At 38.2% G+C, this 21,829-nt stretch overlaps 1 non-coding gene across 1 annotated transcript; it reads right to left on the reverse strand.

The window, feature by feature from the left end:
* Positions 1–3,956: 3,956 nt before the first annotated feature.
* Positions 3,957–4,044, reverse strand: TRNAS-GCU (transfer RNA serine (anticodon GCU)). Its single transcript has one exon. It is a non-coding gene; the product is annotated as a tRNA-Ser (tRNA).
* Positions 4,045–21,829: the final 17,785 nt, after the last annotated feature.

A 21,829-nucleotide genomic window follows, 5' to 3' on the forward strand; every position in this document is an offset into this window, starting at 1 on the left:
AACCATCATTTGAATCAACACGTAAAAAATCAAACCTAAAACCTATGGGACAGAAATAAATAGAGCTGCTTATCACGGTAAATTATATTTGTTCGATACAATATTGTCAATATAAAGGTTAATAAAAGAATACGACGGAAAAAGTACAAGAACTAAAATTGACAAAAAGTAAAAAAAAAAAAAAGACTTGTGTTGGATTGGCACTGAATATTCATATATACTAAAATTTTTAGCTCAGGTGGAGAATAAATAAAGATAATGTAAAGAAGGGATTTATGCAATCAATAGTTTATTGAATCCATGTATAATAAGTCGAATAATGATCTTCGATTCCTTACTTGGTATTAGAGTTTGAATGAAAACTGCAGATAATGTTAGAATTTTCTATTTTGTAAGGATCCATCAAATAAGGTTTACTTAGAAAAAGATTCTATAAAAGCAATGATAAATAGATACGAAGATAGCAAGAAAATAAGTAGAGCAAGAAAAAAAAGGAAATAAAAAAACATAGTATAGAAAAGATATCCAAAATGATATAGAAATCATTATCCTATCCTTATTTTTTCTTTCCTTAATTTAATTGAATTTCATTTGATTAGAACAAAGTTCCTTAAAAACCTCTGCCTTTTTTAAAATATCCTTAACAGTTCCTGCAGGCTGAGCGCCTTTTTCAAAAAAATAGAGAATAGCGGGAACGTTTAAATAAGTTTGATTCTTGATAGGATCAAAAAAATCCCACTTTCCGAATATTTCTTCCTTCTCTTCGGGGTCGAACATCAATTGCAACGATTCGATAGACGGCTCATCGGGATAGATGTAGGTGAAAAAGAACCCCCTAGAACCGTATAAGAAGCTTTCTCCTCATACGGCTCGAGAAAAATGATTATAAGTTTGGACTATGGATAAAATTAGAATAAATAGGAAAGGACTCCATAAAATAAATTAGTCTATAATTTAACGTATAGTAAATTTTTTTTAGCTTTCTTCCTGAAAAAAAATCATTTGTACTCATAACTCAAGTTCAAGAATTCTAAAATATCTATAAAATATCTTAAAGATATTCATATTTTTATTTTTTGAGTGGTCTTTAACCCCCCCCCCCCCCTTTTTGTCTCGTTTAAAATAGATTTGGATTATGTATTTGGATCCGTGAGACAATTGAAGTGGCGTTTCCTTGTTCTAGGATCCTTTATCTTGGTTTTAAATCATTGGGTTTAGACATTACTTCGGTGCTTCTTAATCCTTTCAAAATGGTAGCAACATACCCCTTTTGTGATTTCTTTCTATAAAAGAATCATACCGATGGTTTATTCGTGCGCGATACACCGTGAATCGAAAAGTTTTTGCCGTTCCAACAAAAATTTTGGGATTTAAATATTGTTTAAAATTTGCTCGAATCGGATCCTTTCGATTTCTATTTCTATATCGAAGATATACTTACAAAGTTGTTCCAATTTATTGATTGGAATTAACCCTAGATCGTTGCCCCTGAGAAATTAATCAATACTTTCTACTCGAGCTCCATCGCAAACTATTTACATTACAGTTACAACCCAATAAAAAAAGAAGGGTTCTAGCAGAATAGAAAAACGACGTTGAGCCAAGAGCACCTTCATTCCTATATAAAATGGTGGATGTAATAATAAGAATCCACAACGGATCGTGTCCTTCAAGTCGCACGTTGCTTTCTACCACATCGTTTTAAACGAAGTTTAACCATAACATTCCTCTAATTTCGAACCAGTACGGAATTGATTCAATTACGGAATCATGAATAGTCATTGGTTCAGAGACATAGTTATTTCTCTTTTTTCTTAGCTACAGCTAAATAGATAATAAATATTTTTATGAATAAATATTAGCAACACCCCGACTTTTTTGTATCAATGGAACATTTTGATATAAATCTCTATCTCAAAAAATGTCTAACAGAAATATCCAGAAATCTAAATAGAGAAATAACATAACTAACAGAAATCACACGAATAAAGAAATTCTAAATAAATATAAATAAAATCTATTTGATAAATAAAATCAATTTGACTCTGCCTCTTCCAGTTACTCAATAAGATAGACTTACTAATTCCAACTTCCCAAAACTTCTCAAAGATTCAATCCATAAAGAATTATTACAAATCTTTATACTTGAAAAAGTTTCTTACTTCTATATCATTATTTGAGTCAAGTTTTACAGTAAAGACTCCATTTGATTATCATAATAAAGATAATTTTCTTTTTCTTTTCGAATGGAATTCTCAATGATGTAAAGCAAATAATCTAAATAGATCGAACAATGAAAATAAATATAATTGTTAAATATTTAAAATTTTATTTTTTAAGTAAGTATGAAAACTCTTTTTCACAAAATAGAAAGACTTTTTGTCACTGAAATAGAATAACAATACATACCTGATAACAATACATACCTATAGGCTAAGCACTTCCTCTTTTATATGTATTTTCAGATTTGAACCTGAGGTTAAGTAATCTTTCTACATCTTGTCTTATCTTTATCAAAAGGGTTTAGTTACTTTTGCATGTCATTTGAACTCGATTTAGTTCATTTTGTGAAAAGTTCAGATATGATTCCGAAAAGAATCATTCAAGATAAAAAACGAAAGAGGAATACTCTTCTATCCAATATTAGACCGTGAAACAAAACCTTGTTGAACAAAAAAGAAGTATTCGGGTACAGGGAATATGCTCTGGGACGGAAGGATTCGAACCTCCGAATAGAGGCACCGAAACCCGTTGCCTTACCGCTTAGCTACGCCCCATTTCTATTTTTATTGGAAACTAATACTAATAAAGAATAATATTGGTATTAAGTGTTCGTCAATTCCAGTCCTAACTATCTATAGAAAATCTTTCTTCTTTATAGAATATAGAATTTATTATAGATTCGTTGTTAGGATTTTGACATGTGTATATCTAGAATTCAATTTAATTTATTGATCATTACATATAATTCAATTAAGATAATGTATGAAGGTATGATTTCTTCAAGTCTCCATTGAGAATTGGAGGATTTTTGATTGAGTGGAAAAAGAAGGATTTTTTTGTCTACCTTACTTTCTTCATTTTTCTTTATATCAATAACTCAATGAAAACGCAATTATCTCGACGAAAAAAATGTCTTTTATGCTTAATATCTTTAGTTTGATCTTTCTTAATTCTTCCCTTTATCCGAGTAGTCTTTTCTTCGCCAAATTGCCTGAAGCCTATGCTTTTTTGAATCCAATCGTAGATGTTATGCCAGTCATACCTGTGTTCTTTTTTCTTTTAGCCTTTGTTTGGCAATCTGCTGTAAGTTTTCGATAAGATCTTTAATAGTATCTTATAGAATTCATGATTTATTCGAGAAAAATGATAACATTTAATAAGATCAAATAAGTCTGACAGTATGAACCATCAATTCAAACATTGAAAAGATCGAATAGCCGTGATAAATCCGGCTCGCCCCATTTCCCGATTTTAATCATTTTTCCTTTCCGGAGAAATACCTTATTAGCTTAGGGTCGCTTACAACATCTAATTGGGGGTATGAAAGTGATTCCTGGTAATCAAAGACTCTTTATAAAAAATTCAACTTCATAACTTCATTTGAATTTCTGAACATTCTTTTCAGTTTTTGAATTCATTTCTTGGTGTCAAAATAAGATATGTGATATAAAAATGGAGGATCTATTATCTTTTCTTTTCTCTCGTTTTTCTTTTTCAAAAAATGATCTTGGAGGTCGTGTAATGCTTACTCTCAAACTTTTAGTTTACACAGTAGTAATATTCTTTGTTTCTCTCTTCATATTTGGCTTCCTATCCAATGATCCAGGATCCTGGACGTGAAGAATAAATTGTTTTTCTTGCTTTATTTTACAATTTTCTTCATATTTTTATTTTCTTTTAGCTATTCCACACACTTAACTCACTTAACTAGAAAAAAAATAGAAAGTCATCAACGGAAAGAGAGGGATTCGAACCCTCGGTACGAATAACTCGTACAACGGATTAGCAATCTGCCGCTTTCGTCCACTCAGCCATCTCTCCCAATTGGAAAAGATAATTACTATGTTACATTACACATCAAGTAAGGATTAAATTAAGTATTTCTTTCACATTCTTTATCGTTATTATAGAATTAACAATTCCATTTAGATGCTCGAAAGATCAAAATAGAAAGGTAAAAAAAGAAGACCTTCTTGAATTTATTTTATTCGAAGTGCCTTTTTGGCCTTGCCCGGTCAATACCCAGCCGGGTCTTTTTTGGTACAAAAAATTCCCTTCATTTTTTTATTTATAGGCAACATACTCTTAATAGCCAATTTAGTATCCGTGTAACAATTTCCGTTCTGGGGTTTACATATACTTATCAATTTTGTTATAATGGAATTTGAGAAGGATTTATGATTCAGAAGAATAAATCAAGAAAAGGATAAATCAAGTATGTATCAATTTGTATTTTCTTATGTTGTTTGGCAACCCAATTTTTGATTCAAATCCAAGAATCATTGATGAATTCTCAGTCAACGAATATCCCGTTTGTCGTAAATTTTGGATTTTTTTAGAGAAAATATACATTTTATTTTTCAATAGAAAAGTGAGGGGAAGCTTTTTGAAATTGTGTGTTTTGAGATACTATACAATCAATCGAAGGGACAATCAAAAGGGGAAAACGGGTTTCTTTTCTAATTTTGATAAGTTTAGTTAGAAAAATGATTCAAAAGGGGATGCAAGTACAATAAACTAAAATTGAGTAATCCAAGAAAAAGAAAAAAAATTCTCCTATTGTGTATCGTATTGGCGGCATGGCCGAGTGGTAAGGCGGGGGACTGTATGTCACACCCTCAAAATCCACTAACGGAGTTTTACCGTCAGAGGGTGTGAACTTGTTGGAATTACGTATGCCCGAGACACATACTTATATTAATGTGGCTAACTGTGTTTGATCCAAGTCGGGTCATACCCAATAACAAGCTAGACGACACCAAATGTATTCTTTTAATGATTTGATCATTTAAACGAATACCGAACACTACGTGTTTAGAAAATTGGTTTTCTAAACAAACACACTTGATAATTTAAATAAATTATCTGGATAATTTATTTATATAAATTAATTATTTAATTGGTTAAATAATTAAGATAGCATGCATGATTTATAAAATTAGTTTTATAAAGTATAAGATGGAGATGGAGATGTTTTAATTGTTAAAACAAAACAAAAAAAAAAAAATAAATAAATAAATAAATAACAAACAAAACCGGCCACCCATGTGGGGTGGTGGTTTTACCCAATCAAATGGCCTTGTCTCCATGTGATGACCATTTAATACATCTCCAATTACAAGACATGCATTCATATCTTTTATTTTTGGTTTTTCAAGTGTTGAAACAAGCAAAAATAACTCTCTCTCTTTCTCTCCAAAACCCACGGCTCACTTGGGCAACATTTGGGAGTTTTGTGAGCTAGTTCAAGTGTTCAAAAATCCTAGCAACTAGTTGGTGTTGTTGCTCAAAGCTTGGGGTATACAAAGCTTGAGGGTTTCTCCTTTGCAACCTTGCCATTTGAAGACATCATCTTCTTCATCCACCTACATCTTCTCATAAGGTATAAGAAGGTACAATTTACTTTTGTGAGCATCTTGTTCTTGTAATATTGATCCTTGTTCTTTGGGTTTTAGTTTTAACATAATGGTATGTTCATAACAAGTTTTAAAATCTTAGCTTCCGTTGCGTTTTCATGTTAAATATGGTTAACTTGAACTTTGATAATCTTGTATAAAACCCATCAATGGCATCAAGAGCCGGTTACAAGGACTTATGCTCCTTACATGTTCATAGATTTCGTTTTTTTTTCATGGGTGAAAAAGGGGTCCGAAATTTTGGTGGATTTTACCCCTCATGGATTTGTAAGATCTTGACATGCATGGAAAGATCTTAGGAAACCATTATTAACATTTGGATGTTGAAAATATAATAAAAAAAATTGGGCCGTAGCCTCTTGGGGGGGGGGGGCCGATTTTATTTGGTGATTTTGGGCATTGGTTGCTTAGGTTGCATGCTTAGAACATTTGGTATGTTTGGATGTGTCATAACCGAAACCTAGACCTTGGATGTGTTGATTGTTGTTTGTGTATGTTGATTATGTTTATTATTCAATATGGTTGTAATAATTCATAATTTTAGGCTTGTGTAATTTATTTGTTCATAAATGGTATGTAATAAGTAGATTAGTTGCATTTTCTTCATTTTAGAAAAATATGTATTAGGATACATGTTGTAAAAATTGAAGATGCAAGAATTGGTGGATTTGGGCCTTGGACCGAAATTTTGGGCTTGTTGGGCCTCACCGGCCCATCATGGGATTCAAGCCCATTAGGCCCATAAATTTCACTCTTGGGCCCAAGAAGACTTTTGGAAGTTTGGAGCCCATTAACAAGCCCAACAAGAACACAACAACTTGGAGAGGATACTTGAAGCATTTGGATGCAAGATCAAGTGGGAGTCAACATTCCATCCTTGTGTCATGTTTTGTCCCTTAGGTGTGACTTATGACCTACACTTGTTTCGGCTAACAAGTATGGTCAAATTTAGTGGTTTTCGGTTATGACTATATTTTGCATATGTATGCTTGGTTGTTTGTTTTACTTTATGTAATGTGTGGTTGATAGATATTAGGATATCCAAACCGTCACATAGGAACGACAACAAGCATGAAACGGGTTCTAATATATATTTGGTAATATCGCGTCAATTAGTTTAATTAAATGGGTTTATTAAAACTAAGCGATTACTCACATATAATAAAATTGGTTTTATTATAACTTGAACCTTGAAAATTGGTTTTCAAAATCGCCATATTTCTAAATGCATGTTAGGATATGGCATAATGTTTTTCAAACTAGAATATTGGAAAACTTAAAAATCCCTTTTTCATAATTACCAAGGAAACAAGTCTAACACCATCCTTTTGTATGACACTTAACGTATTAGGGAACTTTAAATGGGATAAAGGTCACCTAACCATTTTGAGCAAACTAATATACTTAGGGTAATATTAACATATTTGTGGGATAAAGGTCACCTAACCACTTGTATGTTAATCTTACATGTTTATACAAGTAGGACGACTTGAATTGGAAACCATGTGATAAAGGTCACCTAAGCATGGGATCTAATGGTGTTGATGGGATAAACATGCCAACACGAAATAAGGATTTCGAATGGTCCCATACCTCTAGAAGTTGCAAAGGATTGCAATTGTCAAGAATGACTACCTTGTTAAATCAAATAACGGGATAAAGGTCACCTAACCGAAATTTGATTTATCGTTGGATTCTAGAATTTAATTATTATTTTAAAATCTGGAATAAAAGGGTATTAATAATTAAATTGATTATAATACTAAATAGAACTTTGTTAAATTTTGTAGATGGCCGCTAACAATGCAAACACCTCTACCCATAACACCCGTAACCTATCCTTAAGAACCATCCTTGAAAAGGATCGTCTAAACCATAATAACTTTATGGATTGGTATCGCAACTTGAGAATAGTTCTCAAGCAAGAAGAGATATCATATGTCTTAGACGATCCCATTCCCGATGAGCCTAACGTGGAAGATGAGGAGGCGTATAACAATTGGGTCAAGTACACCAAAGATTCGGTGCAAGCCTCTTGCCTCATGTTGGGGACTATGATTCCCGAAATCCAAAAGGATTTCGAGCATCATGGGGCATACGACATGATAACTCAATTGAAGGAAATGTTCCTTCAACAAGCTAGAGCGGAACGTTTCGAAACGGTTCGAGCGTTTCATGCATGTCGTATGGAGGAAACCCAAAGCGTCTCATCTTATGTCCTAAAGATGAAAAGCTACATCGAAAAGCTTCGTAGGTTGAATTGTCCCGTATCTAATGAGTTGGCTACGGATTTGATCCTCAACTCTTTGACCAAAAGGTTTGAAACCTTTGTCATGAATTATAACATGAATGGATGGGACAAAAGCATTGGTGAGCTTCACGCAATGCTAAGAACGGCCGAAGCGGGAATGGGTAAAAGGGTTTTACCCGTTCTAACAATCAATGAAGGAAAAAGGGGACATAACTCCAACCCCAAAGCAAGTGTTGCTAAGGGCAAGGGCCACGTCCAAGGAAAGGGAAAGAGGAAAGCCATCACGCCCATCAAACCGAAGGAAAAGAAGCAAAAGGTTGCGGCGCAAGATCCATGCTTTGAGTGTGGAGAGATAGGTCATTGGAAAAGGAATTGTCCGACCTATCTCAATGCGTTAAAAGATAAGAGGGATGCAGGGCATACCTCAGGTATTATCTTTACTATACATATTGAACTAAATGTTATTTCTTCAAATACATGGGTACTTGATACCGGATGTGGAACTCACATTTGCAATTTGTTGCAGGGGTTCAAAAGAAGTAAACAACTCAACAAAGGGGACATTAGTCTCTTTATGGGCAATGGAGCAAGAGTTGAAGTCCAAGCCCAAGGAGACTACTTGTTAAAGCTTCCAAGTGGTTTGGAAGTAATTTTGAAGAATGTTTTGTATGCTCCTAAGTTAAGGAGAAACATTATTTCCGTGTCTCTTTTAAAACAATGTGGCTTTGATCTTAAGTTTATTGATTATGATATTCATGTTTTGATGAATGGCATATTTTATTTTAAAGCTATACCCATAAATGGTATATATGAAATAGATCAAATTGGTGCGTCACATAGTAGTTCAATGTACAATGTCAGCACCAAGAAACTCAAGAAGGACTTGGGTGATTCCTATCTTTGGCATTGTCGCCTTGGACATATAAACAAGAATCGCATGCAAACTCTTCGCAAGAGTGGTATTCTAGAAACAAATGAGTATGATTCATTTGATGTATGTGAATCTTGTTTACAAGGCAAAATGACAAAGCAACCCTTTAATAAAACTTTTGAAAGGTCAAAAGAATTATTGGGTATCATACATTCGGATGTATGTGGTCCTTTTAGACCAATGACTAGGAATGGTGAAAGATACTTCATTACCTTTATTGACGATTATAGTCGATATGGTTATGTGTACTTAATGAAACACAAAGATGAAGCTTTTGAAATGTTCAAAGACTTCAAAACTGAAGTAGAAAGACAACTCAAGACCACAATCAAAGTACTTCGTAGTGATAGAGGAGGTGAATACCTAAGTGGTGTTTTTCAAGATCATCTTAAGAGTTGTGGAATTATTTCACAACTTACTCCACCTGGAACACCACAACATAATGGTGTGTCTGAAAGGAGAAATCGTACCCTATTAGATATGGTTCGATCGATGATGGCTAGAAGCACTTTACCTCTATCATTTTGGGGCTATGCTTTACTTTCCGCTGTTCGCATATTGAATATGGCTCCAACCAAGAAAGTGGAGAAGACACCTTTTGAAGTATGGCATGGAAAGGCTCCATCGCTATCATTCTTAAGAGTTTGGGGTTGTGAAGCTTATGTAAAGCAATACACCCCAAACAAATTAGAAGTCCGATCCACTAAGTGTATCTTTATAGGTTATCCTAAAGATGATTTAGGATATTACTTTTACGATCCTAGTGAGCAAAATGTTATTATTGCTCGAAAGGGTAAGTTCTTGGAAACTAAGTTCCTTGAGGAAGGAACTAATAGTAGAACAGTGAAATTTGATGAGGATCAAGAATCACAAGATGATACACAATTGGTTGATACTAGCACTCAACAAGAGGTTGTTGAAAGTGATCAAGTGGTTGATCAAAACACACAAAACGTTCGCAGATCTGGTAGAGTTAGCAATCCACCTGAAAGATATGGATTTTTTGTAGAAGGTTGCTACGTGGTAGATTCGGATGAACCAACCACATACCGTGATGCAATGTCCAAGAATGATTGTGACAAATGACTTGAAGCCATGAACGTTGAGATGCAATCCATGTATGACAACCAAGTTTGGGAATTGGTTGAACTACCACTCAACTCCAAAGCTGTTGGAAGTAAGTGGGTTTTCAAAAGAAAAACTGATATGCATGGAAACTTGGATACTTATAAAGCAAGACTTGTAGCTAAGGGTTTCACTCAAACTCAAGGGGTTGATTATGATGAAACTTTTTCGCCTGTGGCAATGCTAAAGTCTATTAGGATATTATTTGCCATAGCTGCACATTATGATTATGAAATTTGGCAAATGGATGTCAAGACCGCTTTCCTAAATGGATATCTTGAGGAAGATGTCTATATGGTTCAGCCTGAAGGTTTTGTCGATCCGAAACATCCTAATAAAGTATGCAAGTTAAAGAAATCAATCTATGGATTGAAACAAGCATCTAGAACTTGGAATCATCGTTTTGATGAAGAAATCAAAAATTTTGGATTCATCAAGAATGCTGATGAGGCTTGTGTGTATAAGAAAGCTAGTGGGAGTATAATTACCTTCTTAGTATTGTATGTCGATGACATTCTACTATTTGGAAATGACATTCCAACCATGGAAAGCGTTAAGGCTTGGCTTGGAAGTAGATTTTCCATCAAGGATCTTGGTGAAGCTGCCTATATTTTGGGAATAAAGATCTATAGGGATAGGTCAAGGCGCTTGATAGGTTTGAACCAAAGTACATACATTGATAAGATCTTGAAAAGGTTCAAGATGGAAAACTCCAAGAAAGGTTTTGTACCTATTCAAAGAGGGACCATATTGAGTTTAGCTCAATGTCCAAGCTCAAAGGATGAGCAAGAGATGATGAAACAAATCCCATATGCTTCTGCTATAGGATCCATTATGTATGCGATGATATGTACTAGACCGGATGTGTCATGCGCTTTGAGCATGACAAGCAGATACCAACAGAATCCAGGAAACAGTCATTGGATGGCTGTTAAGAGCATATTGAAATACCTTAGGAGAACTAAGGATATGTTTCTGATATATGGATCTGGTGAGGAGGAACTCGCTATAAAAGGTTACACGGATGCGAGCTTCCAAACTGATCGAGATGATTCTCGATCACAATCTGGGTATGTGTTCACTCTTAATGGAGGAGCTGTCTCTTGGAAGAGCTCAAAACAGGAAGTGGTAGCATTGTCCACTACAGAATCAGAATACATCGCCGCTTCATTGGCAGCTCAGGAAGCTGCATGGTTGAAGAAATTCATTACTGATCTAGGGGTGGTCTCTTCCATTCAAGACCCCCTAGAAATCTTTTGTGACAACGAGGGTGCGATTGCACAAATCAAGGAACCTCGTTCGCACCAAAAGACAAGGCACATAGAGCGGAGATTCAACTACATAAGGGATGAAGTTGAAAAAGGAAAGATATGTATTCGCAAAGTTGGAACTGATCAAAATCTTGCGGATCCATTCACGAAGCTCCTAGAAAGACCGAAACATGAGCGTCATGCGAGTGGCTTAGGACTCCGATATTCTAGTAATTGGATTTGATCTATTTTGTATTTACGTTTAAAAGACTTTTGTAATTTAACTCTTTTATATGATTATGGAATCTTGAGTTAAATTCTAATTTTGCATGTTTAATCCATGAATAAGTTATCTTATTCTAAAAGTCCGTAGTCGATCACATTTGTGGGAACAAATATGAAGCAAGACTATTATGAACTAGGATTGGTGGATATTCATAAGGAATGAATATGGAGCATAGGTTTGCTGCCAAGGTTCATAGATATTTGTGGGATACGAATATTGGACTGACCCGCTCTCAATATTACTACATGGAGTCAATGGACCTGATCATTAGTAATTTTGAGTAAAGGAGAATTTCATATTATCCTTAGACCTGAGATGTATACTGGGTCTTGATTTTCACCAAGTATTACACTTTGACTCTGCCCTTCGCTATTCGTAAAAGATGGTACATAAGGATGAGCTCAGGTGGAGTATAAAGTGATAGTGAGAGGCGTATACAGTCAAGATGGAATTTGTTCCTCTTATGTGTTGAGAGTTTAGATGTCTAAGGCCTGATAAAGTTGAATTGTAAAGAGAATGATCGCCTATGTCTCTTAGATCCAACATGACATCTAGTAACAAAGGGATATAATGATAGATTCACCTAAATCATATCAAGTAAGGGACTTGAAGGGATGATGTTATTGAATGGCACTTCGTCAAACACATTAGGGGTGGTGAACTGTTGTTAGGCGGTATTCACCACTTGCATTAATTTTCTATGTATCTCGTGCAAGTGGGAGATTGTTGGAATTACGTATGCCCGAGACACATACTTATATTAATGTGGCTAACTGTGTTTGATCCAAGTCGGGTCATACCCAATAACAAGCTAGACGACACCAAATGTATTCTTTTAATGATTTGATCATTTAAACGAATACCGAACACTACGTGTTTAGAAAATTGGTTTTCTAAACAAACACACTTGATAATTTAAATAAATTATCTGGATAATTTATTTATATAAATTAATTATTTAATTGGTTAAATAATTAAGATAGCATGCATGATTTATAAAATTAGTTTTATAAAGTATAAGATGGAGATGGAGATGTTTTAATTGTTAAAACAAAACAAAAAAAAAAAAATAAATAAATAAATAAATAACAAACAAAACCGGCCACCCATGTGGGGTGGTGGTTTTACCCAATCAAATGGCCTTGTCTCCATGTGATGACCATTTAATACATCTCCAATTACAAGACATGCATTCATATCTTTTATTTTTGGTTTTTCAAGTGTTGAAACAAGCAAAAATAACTCTCTCTCTTTCTCTCCAAAACCCACGGCTCACTTGGGCAACATTTGGGAGTTTTGTGAGCTAGTTCAAGTGTTCAAAAATCCTAGCAACTAGTTGGTGTTGTTGCTCAAAGCTTGGGGTATACAAAGCTTGAGGGTTTCTCCTTTGCAACCTTGCCATTTGAAGACATCATCTTCTTCATCCACCTACATCTTCTCATAAGGTATAAGAAGGTACAATTTACTTTTGTGAGCATCTTGTTCTTGTAATATTGATCCTTGTTCTTTGGGTTTTAGTTTTAACATAATGGTATGTTCATAACAAGTTTTAAAATCTTAGCTTCCGTTGCGTTTTCATGTTAAATATGGTTAACTTGAACTTTGATAATCTTGTATAAAACCCATCAGAACTAACAGGATCGAAATCATTAGTTATAATCAAACCATAAAAACGTTTAAATGAAAATAAGTGCGGAAGCGTAAAACCATAGAAACAATGTTACATCACGCAGGACGATTTAAAACCAATGATAACAGTTAACAGTAAGTTTGCATTGTTAAAAGTTTATCAAGCAATGCATGTTCCTAAACCGCGCGCCCGCCTCGGCTACCTGAGAATAACATACTAATGTGTCAACAAAGGTTGGTGAGTTCACAAGTTTAAATAAAAATAAAGCGTTCAGCGTTTGCGTTCAGCGTTGTGCGTTACAGCGTTACAGCGTTTTGCGGTACAGCGTTACAGCGTTTTGCGTAACCAGATAGTGTTATGTCAATTATATATCGATAGGTAGCTAGTCTATACAACAAGTATTACTAAGTGTTCGACACCGAAGCTGACTCGTTTAATAAGTGCCTTGTCACCAGGTCCTCTAGACCATGGTACGTGTTAGCCAAAATTACACCCGCCCGACCTCCAGTCGAGTTTAGCGTTGGGTGGGGTTTGTCAAACCCAGTAGTACTACTCAACAGTGACTCGCTATTCAAAATATTAACCTGTTCGATGTGTAGGACTTCAAATGTTTCGTTTGCCACTTAGCCTTTACAAGTGACATATAATTTATAACAAAATCTTAAATGCGTTGTGGAGTATGTTATCTCCCCCAAGTGAAAAGCGTTTGAAAACAGTTTAAAGAGGGGAAAGTGAAACTCACTATTTGCGAAGAATTTCCCAAATTAAATCACCAAGATGCGCGTCACCGAAAAACTCTCTCTAGCGTTCAAAAACAATAAAGAGATTTTTCTAAGTGTCGGAATATTATCGAGTCTCTAGACCCGGCACATAATACCTATGCACATAACATGTTTCGTGTTTCGTTTGTGAATCATGTGTGACTTTAACAAGTGTTTTTGTGACACATTACATGTGTAAGCAATCATATATGTGTCATGTATTCATAAAGTACATCACTACCAATTATTCCCCGTAAGGGCATTTTGGTCAACAAATAACAATTAACTAGCCATTATTCCCCATGAGGGCAATTTGGTCAAATCATGGCAATCAATTAGCAATTATTCCCCGCAAGGGCATTTTCGTCAAAACAAAACAATTATATAGCAAGTATCATGTTTCATACATTTTTTTACACAACTCAGCAGCTAGTTTCACCGAGACAGAAATCCTACTAGAAAGATTGTACTATTTCACCAATCATAGCATCTCAATTAATTTACCAAAAATCATCACAGAAGCACATATGTCTTAGGTTTCCAGAACATATTTAATTATATTTTTATTCCACATAATTTTCTCACAATCATCAAATGATTACAGCAAACTCATAACAGTCAAATTCATGCGCAACAGAATTTTATTTGCAATTCCCGTTAAACGAAAAATCCAATAAATGCAAGGCCACTTGGGTTAGGTTCCTAACTCAATAAGTCAACTTCCAGAAGTGGAACCAACCCAATTGGTCTCGTAGTTCATGAGATATAACATTTACAACACAACCTAACAGCAGGTCTAACAGCTCAGCTTTGCACAATGTTTTTGTAAAATCATAAAAGTTAACCTTTACTTGTCCAAAAATTACTAATTTATACTCTATAGAAACTAGACTCAACCTAGTTTACTGTAGTACCAATAACCTCAACCAATTTTCATCTTTACCCTTTGTTACAGTCACTTAAACATCAATAACACATTCTGTCCAGAAACTGTTTGTATCCAAACTCAACATATTAACAATCTATGAACTATCATGCATTCATATAACCCTCTAGACTCCATAGACACCATCCATGCACATGAATTACACATTGCATACAAGATTAGGGTTTTTGTTTGAGCTCAAATCAAAGACACAACAATCAACATGTTACAATATCAATTCTACTTATCAAATCATTACTCAATCAACAACAATCATATTGATTACATGTATACATGAAATCGGCTGCTAGGGTTTGTTATTAACCCAACAAACATCAAAATCAAGTAGTAAAGATGTATAGGATGATCAATTATACCTTCCTAGCACCTAGTTCTTCAATCACAAGCTTGATTTCTTGATGTATGTGTGTGTGAAAGTCTATGGCAGCCAAGGGTTTGGGGTGGGAGAGTTCCGATCGGGGTTGGGGTTATAATAATAATAGTTAGGATTTACTTGTTAATGATCTATTTATAAACACACAAGTTACACTCAAGTCCCTCTACTTTCAATTGTTGTTTTTCTAACTTAACTAACTAGTTTACATCTTGAGTTAATGTTCATAACCATGTTATCACGTAACACATAAGTGTAACACATAAATATCACATAATTACTGTTTTGACGATTTTCGTTTATTCATCAATCGTTTGCGTCAACTCGTTTGCGTTTCGGTGCAAATCCCGAAAGACTACACATGTAGTAAGTGTTAAGCGTCATTTAAACCCTAGTTTATATGTAATGAAGTGTGCGTTATAGATTTAGTGATCTTAAGTTTGAATTGACGGAGTTGAGTTAACGGAGTTAACCTGAAATTGACGATTGTCACATCATTCCCATGTTAAAGAATTTTCGTCCCGAAAATTTGAGTCAAGTCGTGATGAGTGTCTGAAAAAGTAAGAAAAATTTTCAGTTTGTCATATCATCCCCTAGTAGAAAGAAATTTCGCCCCGAAATTTAATTCATACCTCCGGTGATGTCTGACGGTTTGCCGGGTTTCGCGGTTTTCTGTGTTTGGTTAGCCCTTCAAAAAGGTGAGGATACTTTTTCATCATTTGATCCTCGCGTTCCCACGTGAACTCCGGTCCACGTCTCGAGTTCCATCGAACCCTAACGATTGGAATCTTGCTGTGCTTGAGTGTTTTGGTTTCCCAATCCAAAACTTCGACTGGTTCTTCAATGAAGCGTAGCTGTTCATCAACTTGCAGTTCCTCCAAAGGGACTACTTGGGTTTCATCAGACAGGCATTTCTTCAAATTGGACACGTGGAATACATTGTGTACGCCACTGAGTTTCGTTGGTAGGTCCAGTCGGTACGCCACCGGACCAATGCGCTCAGTTATCCGGTACGGACCAACATATCGTGGGTTGAGTTTGTTTCGCTTCCCAAAGCGAACCACACCTTTCCAAGGTGAGACTTTGAGTAACACTCGATCGTTCACTTGAACTTCGAGGGGTTTTCGGCGCTTGTCAGCGTAACTCTTTTGGCGATCTCGTGCTGCTGCCATGCGATTTCGGATTTGAACAATCTTTTCTGAAGTTTCGAGTACCAGTTCTGGACCAGTGATTTGGCTGTCACCCACTTCCGCCCAACAGAGTGGTGATCGACACTTCCGTCCGTACAGCGCTTCAAACGGCGTTGCTTTAATACTTGCGTGGTAGCTGTTATTATACGAAAACTCTACCAAGGGTAAGTGGGGTTCCCAACTTTTTCCGAAATCCAATACGCAGGCACGCAACATATCCTCCAGGGTCTGAATAGTTCGTTCACTTTGCCCATCCGTTTGAGGATGGTATGCTGTGCTCATATCAAGACGGGTGCCTAGTGCGCTTTGCAGCGACTTCCAAAAGTGCGAAGTGAAACGAGAATCTCGATCAGAAATGATTGAGACGTGTCTAGACACTACTTCCTTCATGTAGACCCGAGTCAGTCTTTCCATTTTGTCCGTTTCTTTAATTTCTAGGAAGTGTGCAGACTTAGTCAACCGGTCAACGATCACCCAGATGGTATCGCATCCCGTCGGTGTCTTTGGTAAACCCGTGATAAAATCCATTGAGATATGTTCCCATTTCCACATTGGGAGTTCCAGTTGTTGTAGTAGACCAGATGGTTTCTGGTATTCTATCTTGACTCTGGCACAAGTCAAGCATTTGCTCACGTAGGTGGCAATGTCGGCTTTCATGTTCGGCCACCAGTAAAGTGCCTTTAAATCATGATACATTTTATCTGAGCCAGGGTGGATAGAATATCGGGATTTGTGAGCTTCGTCCATCACTAGAGTTCTCAACCCTCCGTATCGTGGAACCCAAATCCGGTTCTCAAAATATCGGACCCCGTTCGATCTGGTTTCAAGTTGCTTGTTCATGCCCCGCATGAGTTCCGATGGAAGATTGTCATCTTTCAAAACTTCAAGTTGCGCATCGCGAATCTGATCGGGCAAGTTGGCATGAATCGTGAGTTGCAATGCTCGCACTCGTCTGGGTTTATCTGTTTCTTTTCTGCTGAGGGCGTCGGCCACTACATTGGCCTTGCCAGGGTGGTACTTGATGGCACAATCGTAATCTTTGAGCAGCTCGACCCAATGGCGCTGTCGCATGTTCAGCTCCTTCTGATCGTAGATATGTTGGAGACTCTTGTGGTCGGTGTAAATGGTAAACTTGGTACCGTACAAGTATTGCCTCCATATCTTAAGAGCAAACACCACAGCTCCAAGTTCCAAATCATGGGTCGTGTAGTTCTTCTCGTGAACCCGTAGTTGTCGGGAGGCGTAGGCTATTACCTTTTCGAGTTGCATCAGCACACAACCGAGACCTTGTATAGATGCGTCACAGTGTACCTCAAAATTTTCCGTTCCCTCGGGGAGGGCTAGAATAGGGGCGCTACAAAGTTTGGTTTTCAACAGTTGAAAAGCGGATTCTTGCGCGTCACCCCAGTTGTACTTAGTGCCTTTGTGAGTCAAAACGGTGAGGGGGTTGAGCAATCTTTGAAAATCCCTCGATGAAACGCCGGTAGTAACCGGCCAGTCCCAGGAATTGCCGCACCTCAGTCGGAGTCTTAGGTGCTTCCCAGTTTTTGATGGCCTCTACCTTACCGGGATCGACATGGATACCATTCTCGTTGATCAAATGTCCTAAAAAGTGAACCTCGCGAAGCCAAAATTCACATTTCGAGTGTTTAGCATACAGTTGTTCCTTCTTCAGCAATTCCAGAATTACCCTTAAGTGCTCTTCGTGGTCAGATTCGTTCTTGGAGTAGACGAGAATATAGTCAATGAACACAATCACAAACTTGTCGAGGTACGCCTTGCATACTCGATTCATGAGATCCATAAATACAGCTGGTGCGTTGGTTAGGCCAAAAGGCATAACCGAAAACTCGTAGTGACCATACCGTGTTCTGAAAGCCGTCTTTGAAATATCTTCCTCGCGCACTCTCAGTTGGTGGTAACCGGATCGCAGATCGATCTTCGATTAGTAACTCGATCCTTGAAGTTGGTCAAACAAATCATCAATTCGGGGGTAAAGGATAACGGTTCTTGACCGTCACCTTGTTCAACTCCCGGTAGTCGATGCACATGCGGAAAGTCCCGTCCTTCTTTCGGACAAACAAGACAGGGGCTCCCCACGGCGATGAGCTAGGTCGGATAAAACCCTTATCCAACAAATCTTGCAGCTGAGTGGACAACTCCTGAAGTTCCGCCAGTGCGAGCCGATACGGGGCTCGTGCTATGGGTGCTGCACCGGGTGTCAACTCGATTTGGAACTCGACTTGTCTTACAGGATGGAGTCCGGACAAATCCTCCGGGAAAAACTTCCGGGAAGTCTCGCACCACAGGTATATCTCCAATTCTTTTCTCCTCCGCGGGTTTCTCAATGATCTGCGCCAAAACTGCCGGATGACCCTTTCGTATGTACTTTTGCGCCTTCATAAGGGAAATGACGCTGGTGGTCATGCCGCTTCTCTCACCTCGGACCGAAATGATCTTGCCGGAAGGGGTAGAAATGTGAACTATCTTGTCGTGACATATAATTTCCGCTCGATTCTCGGATAACCAGTCTATGCCGACAACGACATCGAAACTACTAAGCGTAAAAGGAATAAGGTCGATGTCAAAGACATGACCGGACAGTTTTAACTTGCATCCCGCAAGTACATGAGTCGTTACTATAGTCTTACCGTCAGCTAATTCAACAGGAAACTTAGCATCTAACGGAGTTGGAGTTAAGTCTAAGAGTTGACTAAAGGCTTTCGACACAAAACTCCTATCAGCTCCAGTGTCAAACAATACAGAAGCAAAACAATCGTTTACAGGGAACTTACCAGTCACCACGTGCGGATCATTGCGGGCTTGACCCGACCCAATTACAAACGCTCTTCCCTTGCCATTGCTTCCACCATTACTGCCACTTCCATTACCCCCATTGTTGTCGTTATGTTTCAGCTTGGGACAATCCTTCCTGAAGTGACCTTCCTGCCCACATTCTTAACATCCCTTCGTCGTCATAGGTGGTTTAGGAGCACCCTTTGCCGCAAGGTCTCCTCTACATTCTTTCGCTTGGTGACCCATCTTTCCGCATCTTTGGCACTTGACGCGGTCACATTGGCCAACATGATGATAGTTGCACCTATTGCACTTTGGATATCTCCCAGCATATCCGCTCGAAACCTGCCCGCTACCGTTGTTGTTGTTGTTGTGACTCTGAGTGTTAAAGCTCCGAGCGAATTCGGGCTTACGGTAGTGCTGTTGCGGTGGGAGGTTCGAGGATGAAGATCTGGCGTTGTCAAACTTCCTCTTTCCGCTGCTCGGGTTGCTGTTGCTGTTGTTGTCGTTACTCGGGTTGTCACGGGCCTTAGTGGTCGAACCCCTAGGTGGTAACGCACCTTGGGTCACAGCCTGATCCGTCAGTTTGTGAGCTAAATGGATCGCTTGTTGAATCGTGGCTGGTCTGGAAGACGTCACCATGCCCTGAATCTGCGGTGCTAACCCATCAATGTACATTTCGATCCTCTTGCTCGGCGGATCCACCATCCGCAGATACATCACAGCCAACTCGTGCAAACGGGTAGTGTAGGCTTCAATTTCCGAGCCCACCATCTTCAGTGACCAGAACTCTGACTCTAACTTCGAAATCTCTTCTCTCGGACAGTACTCCTCTCGCATCATATTTTTGAACTCCTCCTAGTTCATAGGTTTAGCCAGTTCCATTCCAAGGATCTGCACGATCGAATTCCACCAAGTGAGGGCAGAATCCTCAAGTGTTCCAGCAGCGAATTTGACCCTACTGGCAGGGGGACAATTGCACATCTCAAATGCCGACTCGGCCTTCTCAGCCCAACGCAGGAAGCCTATAGCTCCCTCAGTGCCCTTAAACGTACTGGGCTTGTAGTCAAGGTAGTTCTTGAAGGTACACGTTCCACTTGGTCCTCCAGCTTGATTCTGAACGTGTGCGGCTAAAACGGCCGCTGCATGGTCGTTCAGCAGAGTTTGGAGTTCTGCTGCAGTCAAGCTGATGTTACCACGTCCACGTCCAGCGTTTCTTCCAGCCATTTCCTAGAATCACAGTATAAAGTGTTAAACATGAATTTTTCTTTCATATACAACACACCATACATGTAATAGAAAGATAGGTAAGAAAGAAATAAGAACAAACATCACAACCACATATTAATCTAAATAAAAATTCATGATTAAAACCATTGTATTCGCTACAAAGTATTTCCAATCAATCCTTAAAATCATAAAAAAATAATAGTTCGGATGGAGACAACCCCTCCATCTAAGTGTCATCATTACTAGATGTCATCGTCTGAGGACACCTCTGAGTGTGCCTCTTCCTCAGCCGGTTCTTCTTCGGGTTCCTCCTCGGGATCTTCCTCGGGATCCTCCTCAGGCTCCTCTTCGGGGTCTTCTTCAGGTTCCACTTCAGGCTCTGCCTCAGGTTCGGCTGCGTTCTGAGCAAGTTGCATTTGTAAGACATCGCAACGCTCTAGAGCTATCTCGGTTCGGGTCCTTGCTACCTGGAGTTGCTCTTGCAAGTCTATCATCTCGGCTTGCATCTTCCCCATAATCTTCATTTGTTGATCACTAGCCTCTTGCATTTCCTTCATTGCCGCTGGCATGCGGGCAATCTCCTCGTTAGTCTCGGTTCCGTCCTTCAACAGTCCGGAAACGTTGGCTCTAATATAGCGCATATAACCCACGTCACGTTCCAATCATGAAACAACAGCTGCGAGAACTCGCTCTACAGGTTCGGTTATGGGTGGTAGGGTGTTGGGATAAGCAGGGTGGTTCGGGTGAGGTAACGGGGGAACTTGTTCGCGTTAGACCATACGTCTGATCATGTTAGGGTACCAATCCCAGCTAACGTCGTTTTCGTATATGCCTCCGGATAGGCGGTACCTCTTCGGTGCGGGAGTTTCGAGTTCTGGTACTACTCGGGGTGGCGAGGCGGTGGGTAACTGCGGTTCCTTCCCGTGAGCATGCGTCATCGAATCGGATGATGATGAGGGTGGCGTCGACATTCCTACAGGTAAGCCGTGTATGCGCGCACGTATGAGTGAAAGAGGTAAAGAGATAAGATTTCAAGACTACACAAACCTATGCAGTGCGTATCATTATAACTAATGGGTCGTCGCGGTTATAGTCTAGTATGCATGCAGCTTCTAGTTCGCTATAACCAATGGCTCTGATACCAATCTGTCACACCCTCAAAATCCACTAACGGAGTTTTACCGTCAGAGGGTGTGAACTAAAAGGATCGAAATCATTAGTTATAATCAAACCATAAAAACGTTTAAATGAAAATAAGTGCGGAAGCGTAAAACCATAGAAACAATGTTACGTCACGCAGGACGATTTAAAACCAACGATAACAGTTAACAGTAAGTTTGCATAGTTAAAAGTTTATCAAGCAATGCATGTTCCTAAACCGCGCGCCCGCCTCGGCTACCTGAGAATAACATAATAAAAGT

Source organism: Bidens hawaiensis, unplaced genomic scaffold, assembly GCF_021521415.1.
Source record: "Bidens hawaiensis isolate Kalapana, Puna unplaced genomic scaffold, B.hawaiensis_p1.1 tig00068441_1, whole genome shotgun sequence".
Lineage (NCBI taxonomy): Eukaryota > Viridiplantae > Streptophyta > Magnoliopsida > Asterales > Asteraceae > Bidens > Bidens hawaiensis.